This window comes from Etheostoma spectabile, chromosome 6 (genome assembly GCF_008692095.1).
Source record: "Etheostoma spectabile isolate EspeVRDwgs_2016 chromosome 6, UIUC_Espe_1.0, whole genome shotgun sequence".
NCBI classification, from domain to species: domain Eukaryota; kingdom Metazoa; phylum Chordata; class Actinopteri; order Perciformes; family Percidae; genus Etheostoma; species Etheostoma spectabile.
This window is the reverse complement of record NC_045738.1, coordinates 28,501,329-28,508,919: the sequence shown is the minus strand read 5'-3', so window position 1 is coordinate 28,508,919 and position 7,591 is coordinate 28,501,329. Positions and strand designations below refer to the sequence as shown.

Sequence of the window (7,591 nt, the reverse complement as noted above, 5' to 3'; positions counted from 1 at the left end):
ATATATATATATATATATACGATTATTTCATAGCGTCCTGTATGACTGTATGGCCTATAATATCAACATTTGTTATACTTAGTAGGATTGCTTTTTCCTCTCTCTTCTTCACGCTTAAAATTTAAAAAAAAAGACTTGAAAGGGAGACAGGGTGTTGTGAACACTGATGTCAGCTCACCGTGGGGCTGAATACACACAGTAACCCTTTACTTTGCAAAATTTCTATTTGCATTGAGATCTCCGGAAGCATGGGGTCACATTAATAGGAAAAGGATTGAAAGGATTAGGATGTGCGCGAGGCCGACAGGCATGGAAAAACAGAAAAAAAGAAAAAAAAGACGGAAGACACGTGAATCAGTGCTATTGGAACACATGACTAATGAACAACGTATGGAAATACCAAAACAAAAAATGTTATGGAATTATTTATTCGTGTAAAAAACGTCATAATTCGTCCTAAAACAGGTATCTTTACATCAGATAAATATCGGTCGTATTATTACGAGTTATTAACGATGATGCTGGGCATGGTTATCAGGTTTGTGTCGTTGTTCCAACGCATGCATTTGGAAATGAATTAGAAAGCATTTTAATGTAACGATGGCTCCTGAGCTCAGTTAGAAACTCCCCCTCCCCCCCCTCCCCCCCTTTCCCCCCTCCCTCTTGTCTGTTTGATTTGTCCATTCCCCTGTGTGCAGCTCATATGAGAGACGAATCTGGTGACAACAAGGTCGTCCTGTGAACAAACTTTCCCCCCCCCCCCCTCTCCTTCCTCTCTTTCTCCTTCCATCATCCCCTTAGAAAGTTATGTCCAAAAGGCTGTTATTATCTGGTATTAATAGATGCAGGCCCAGGAAGACAAAATCAGCTATTGATAATTGCACGGAGTATACGGCAGCTACTGTATCGATCGGCGTGTCCTCCACTCCCCTGGCACTGAGAGATAAGGAGACACACTCTTTAGAGCAATATAATTTCTTTTGACCTATCTGCTTGCTACAGACTTATGATGAATAGCCAGAGTGGCTGAAGTCCTTTATCACCAAAGTTGCCCGCTTGATATAATATTGATTCTTTATAACTAGCTCGCCACACAAAAATCAAACTGTCCACTTGGCCATCATCATCATCAATATCATCACAAAGGCGGAGGAATGAAGATCCCCCGCGCCTCTAAAGGCGAGCCTTTGCAATCTCCTCTGTAGGCCTAATCTTTATTTTGCTGATGATGAAAGGAGAGGGGAAACGAGGCAAGGTGCCATTTAAGACGAGGTGCCATTTAATCCGGTATACAGAGAGAGAGAGCGAGAGAGAGAGAGAGAGAGAGAGAGAGAGAGAGAGAGAGAGAGAGATATATAGAGAGAGAGAGAGAGAGCTTGGACCTCTTGGAAAGTAATCAATTTGCAGTGATTTTTTTTTTTTTTTGATTGACAGAACGTTTTTTGTCTGATTTTAAACTACACATAACCTGCAATCTGGCCTCTATACGGATCCCATACTTGTCTATAACTGATTTAACAGTGGATTAAATTGATTGATCAAATGGCTGATTTGGAAAAGCCACATAGCATACAATACCTAAAGAATGGCTCTTTCATTGACTGTGAAGTGGAAAAGTAAAAAGGAAAAAAGAAAAAAGGAAAAAGAAAAAGCATTGTTTGTTTTATGATGCAGCTGACACCGGATGCGCCCCAGAGGCTTCCTTTAACCTCAAAGAACAGGCTGTTTTGCTGCATAGCTGGAGCCAGAGAGAGGCTATTCCAACGGGGCCACTCTCTCTATTCACCGAGAGAGGGGAGAGGGGAGAGCGCTGCTGGTGGAAGAGCAGTGGGGTGGGCGAGGGATGGAGGAAGAAGGAAGAAGAGAGGAAGGGAAGGGAGGGAGGGAGGGAGGGAGAGGAGAAACGTGTAATCACCCAAACAACCATTTTTACCCATTTTACCCCCTCTGGATCTGTGTCGCAAGGTAAGAATAGGGCTACTTGGCTTCCATACTGGGCCTCTCTGCGTTACAAACTGCACCGGCTGACTTCTGCGAGAACTCCTCTCCTTTTTTTTTTTTTTTCTCTCTCTCTCTCTCTCACTCTCTCCGCAGTCTGCCGGGAGCTTATCTGTCTTTCACTGCGGATACCGTGAAGGGAGGCCGGGCCGAGAGGAAGACACCAAGAGGTAAATGACGCTCGCGGTTTGAATTTTATGTTATTACATATCTTTTGCTGTGCGTTTTTTTTTTTTTTTTTTTTGTAATATGAGCATGGTGTCTCAGGTTTAAAGTTATCCATCACGTATGTTTAAATATAGCATGCGGATCTAAGAATATTTTATATATGTTGTTTGGGTTGTAAAGCATGTGATTACCATTAAAATAACGCAGTGTGGAAAACTGCGTACCGTGCGTCTGCGTCAGTGTCCAATCAGATGCATTTGCGCCGCCGCAACTGGTGCCAACACGAATTGTACACACGCACATACACACACACACACACACACGCTCACACACACACACACATGCACACACACACACACACACACACACACACACACCCCGCAGGCTAATGTAGGAGCCTATGGCATACTGCTGATGTTTCATCTGCACCAATCAGAGGTGACTGCTAACTCCTTTCTGCTATTGGATGAGCGTAATAACTGTATCTCTGAAGACAAGCCACTATATATTACTAATATTCCTGTTGTAAGTCATTATTGGCTTTTTAGTGACTCCATTATTACATATATTGGCATTGCTGTATCTCTTGTGACTTTATAATACTCACATACTGTATTGTGTCTGTGGCAATCAATATTACATTTAGTGAAGTTGATACTTTCAATGGTTTCATGGTGGAAACCCTTTAGATTAATGGGTCAAATTAATGGATTTGTAGTGACTTTATTATTTGTTTACGTCTCAAGCATGGCTGCGTTATATAATGTATTCTAAACAAGACTTGCTAGTGAGTGTAAAATCATCACATATATTTTAATTGGTGCTAATCCCTCATTGTAATATTCCTATTATTATAAAATATTGTTTTATTGATTTTGAGGTTCTATCCTGTATTAGACAGCATTCTTTTGTGATTATGGTGGCAAGTGCTTGTTAGGGTAAAGTGTTTTTTATTATCTTGTAGTAGTTTCTTTCTATAATACTCCTATGATATTCTTAAAGTGATTTTGGGGGTCTATCCTAATGTAAGAAAAGCATCTTATACATTAAAGTGGCGTCAGTTACTTATTAGTGTAAAGCATCTTATTCAGTGTTGATAAAACTGTTCAAGAAGGAGCCACTCTAAGTGTGTGTGTGTGTGTGTGTGTGTGTATTATAAGACATTGAGTGGAACCACAGCAGATGGATGTCAGAATGACATAATATAAGAGTGTGTTTTTCTTTCCTGACTTGTTGTCGAGCTTTGCTCTGCGCTACACATCCATTAGTTGGATATGTTTAACATACACACACACACACACACACACACACAATTTGATACATAATTGTGGACATCATGCATAAGTAATGACTGTTGTAGCCGGGGCTCTACTAAGTGGCAACTGGCTGTGATCCTGCTCTGAAAGTGGAGTGTTTTGCTCTCACATTTATCACAGAGCCTGAGATTAGGAGGAATTTGAATCTGTGTGATCCGTGAACTGTTTTTCCATCCGACGTCTGGACCATACATTTTCAGTTATCATATCGTGAGCTGCTTATCTTGCTTCAAATGAGGCGAGCTGAGATCAAATGTGACAGGCAGCTCGTACCTGAGAGAAGTAAAATGGGATCTGACTGGTCCAATCAGGCTTAATTGAAATTAATTGAATCAACTCATTTCTTCTGCTACTGTCATTGAATTAGTAAGTAATTGGACATGGAGATGGCACTCGAGAGGAGATGACAAAATGCTCATTGCTGCCACCAAAGGATTATATGTCAAATTCAGAGGGAAAGGCAGCGCGCCGAATGTTGGCCGACACGTGAGAAGAGACAACACACCAAAACCCTGTGATGATCTGCCGGACTGAAACACCTCCTCATATGGAGGCAAATATGCAGAGATCTGCCATCATGTCATCAAAGCAAATGTGGAGTTAGTGTGGAAATAGGCCTATTTAGTAAAAACTTTGATGTCTAAAGCTGTTGTTTTTTAGGAAATGGAAAAAAAAAGGCTAATTTGAAAATATTTTAGTACGTTAGATGAAGTCAGAAAAAATTGCCTCGTCACTGCTTAAATTGTTGGTGTAATAGTTAGCGTAACCCGCATATGGAAGTAAAGGGTGACCAATTGCAATTATTTTTGAAAAATAATGTAAATGACAAAATATGGAGATACAAGGTTTCTGACCGACAGCGACGATTTACTATCGTGGATCCACAATTAGACTCCAATTATTGCTCTTATAGTCCAGAATACTCTTTTTCCGCTAAAACTCCTAAATAAACCTCCAAAAATTCCAAAATTGTTATAACGTTGGCAGCTCCTAAATAAAGCATGGCCCTCTTAATCCATGGCAGAGAAAATCAGAATGTAATAAATACAAAATGAACAGATTTTAGTGAATTACACTGTTTACAGATATCAGATATTTAATTTAACTTCTGATACTTGCAGACCAATGTCTTGGCCTAACCCTCCTAGATACAGCTAATAATATTGTTACATTTTCATGTTTGAATTGGAGGCCCTGTATCAAATAGCTCACATATCAATTTGGCCCTCGCAGGAAGGGAAGAGGTTTTTCACAGCTCCAATGCCTCGCTCATCTGTGGCTCTGATGCCATTTCCTAGAAGAATGAGCAGAACCGGGGCCAAAGTCGCACTGATGACTCTTCATCTCATTGGAATTCCTTGTCAGGTTTCACCTTGGAAAGATATTAGCCACTCGACAAGTGACTCTGTATATGTGTGTGTGTGTGTGTGTGTGTGTGTGGGAGGAGCCTTGCCTCTTTAGGCAGTTATGTGATTGCAAGTTGTGGATTTATGTATTTCGGCGTGTTTGTGTTTAGGAAGTAAGCACAGGTGAAATGTGCTTTCGAGCAATCTTAGATTTAAAACTGTACCGTTGGTGGACGCATGATGATCGCTTCTGTCAGCGTAGCTGCGAGTCAGAGAATCCCCCCCCCCTGCATTTGCATGGTGGTCTTGCACTCCTGATGTTTTGCTGAAGAGGAGGGAGGGGCTATGTGCAATGTGCATGGGAGCAGCCGGACCAGTAGGCTGCAGGGATCTGTGGCCCAGTGACATGTGTGCCACACTGTCTGTTCAATGGAGGCCTTTGAATTTTTAAACAGCATCAGTTACTTCATACTGTCACTGTTTTGGCACTACCGGCCTTGCTTAATCCTGTTAAGTGCAGATTTACACTGTCTCACCGACAGTGTAGAGTTGTGTGTGTGTGTGTATATGTATTTTTATATGTGTGAGTCAAAGAGAGGGGGTATGGTATCTCGCATCATGATACAAAGCTAGTGAAAGTTAGCATGCTTATAAATGTACTTTAAGCAGCTACCGTTGCATGTTCTTTGCACGGCCGTTAGAAGTGAGAGAGTGTGTGTGTGTGTGTGTGAGTGTGTGTGTGCGCGTGTGTGCGTGCAGGGGGGCATATGTGCACATGTATAAGTCTGTGAGTGTGCTTGATGCCATCTAAAATAAGGAAAAGAGACAGAAAATCCAAAAACAAAAAAACAGTAATGTTCAGTGTTCACAAGGTTCCTCAGATATTAATTTTTTTTTGTTTTTTTTTTACCAAAAGCAACATTTAACTAAGGTCTAAAAATGTGTCTTTCTGCATTTAAAATGACTGCTTCCTTTCAGTCAACAGAGTCCTAGAGCATCAGTTTAATCCCGCTGTTCTCACAACAAAGATGCACAAAACCAACAAGTTGAGGTCGATTGCAAAAGGCCTGCGAGCTTTAAGAGCAGCAATCAGAGTTAAACTGGTACCTTCAGTCGGGATCCTGCAGCTCACATGGTGGAAGTAAAAACTGTCTTGTTTAGCTCCTAAAGGAAACAAAAAAACTAATAAACATTTGTTATGAAATCAATGATAACATGTGTAACCAGGTTGTGCATGATCATGTTTTGTAGGCCTGGAATTACTGTGTTTGGCTCAAGAATCAAAACTAAAACTGTAAAATTTGATTGTAGCACATGAAATATAATCCTATAATATTAAACGCTGAGAAAAGAAAATGCACAGATTTAAAAAAAAAGAAACTGCAATGAAAGAATCTTGGAGCACAGGGCAATTTTCAGATTGAAATAGTGACCTGCATGCACTTAAAAAAAAACAGAAAAGACTCAAAAAGATCACTTAGTGTGCTTGTGTGTGAACAAGATTTTTGTTAATGTGAGTAAGAAATATTTTATAATAGATGGAGAAACAAAAGGTCTTTATTGCTGTGATTTAGCTTTGGCTTTTACACAGATTTTACATTCCACCATTCACAGTCCTGGATGCACCGCTGTGTCTGCAGTCCTTCAGTCTGTCCTTCTGTCTCTGTCTCCACGGTAAAATATTTGCACAGTGAACACTCTGTATAGTTCCTATGCTCTTCCTTCTTTGTCCCTGCACTGACTTATTTATGGTAACCCGCTAATGAGCTATACGGTCTTTTGTAGTGAGAGACAGCATGTGTAAACATGTGGATTTCCCCCCCCCCCCCCCCCCCCCTCAAGTACACGGCAAGATCCGCCAAATTAAAAGGCACAAAGTGAAATGAAATCACGGAGCAACCTAACACCTGATCAAATACAAGGTTACCCATGCAGTGTTTTGTGTTTTGCCGTGTTAATGCCCTATGTTGCTATCAGTCTGCCGTGTGTTTTGGAGGACTGCCAGCCAGCAGAGGAAGAGCACCTATTTTGTGGAGAGGTAATTGCTACACAGTAGCCTCTGATTGCCAGGATCTTTCACTGGGAACGGCCCCGTCTCCCTTTTCACAAATCATCTTATTGATTTGATGAGTGCAAGATGTTTGCTAATAACTGTTCTCATACCATCTGTTAATCTTTGTTGTGATTAAAGAGGTAATCCCAATACCCATTATTCCCAATGACAAGAGCGGGGATCGTTCTCTTACACAAGCTTTAGCCCCGAAGGGGGCTCGGGGGAGGGGGGGGGGGGGGGGTGCAGTACCAAGGATATCAGTGATCTCCGAATGCAATTGAGAAATCTGCTCCACCTTCTACATAACAAAAGCGATACAAAAAAAATAAAAAAATAATTAAAGAATTACACCCCTCGCTAAAAATCCATTACCTCGTATAATCACGCAAAATGATTTTTCTTAAATATGATAATAAATCACAGGCTGGATCAATAGCCCGCAGACCAACTGCTATGCCCTGATAACGTATCAATCAATATTTAGTATTTAGATTTTAATTAATACCTCGGTGGGGCTTGGAGCCTGTTAACAATGAGAGAAATATAATCTGTGATAAAAAGGGGCCTTAGTGAAGAAAAACGGATGAAAGTGAATGCAGTCCCGTTTGCATTCTCCAGTCATATCTGTCATTGATCAGTCAATCGCTTAGTTGTGATTAAGGGCCCTTCAAAATCAAGCTTGGGGTGTGTGTGTGTGTGTGTGTGTGTGT

General features: G+C 40.9%; 1 long non-coding RNA gene across 1 annotated transcript in view; it reads left to right on the top strand.

The window, feature by feature from the left end:
- Positions 1 to 1,818: 1,818 nt before the first annotated feature.
- Positions 1,819 to 7,591, top strand: part of LOC116691735 (uncharacterized) — a 65,458-nt gene continuing 59,685 nt past the window's right edge. Inside the window, exons 1-2 of the long non-coding RNA XR_004332541.1 lie at positions 1,819 to 1,965; positions 2,095 to 2,168. This is a non-coding gene — a long non-coding RNA (uncharacterized LOC116691735). The remainder of the gene's footprint in view (positions 1,966 to 2,094; positions 2,169 to 7,591) is intronic.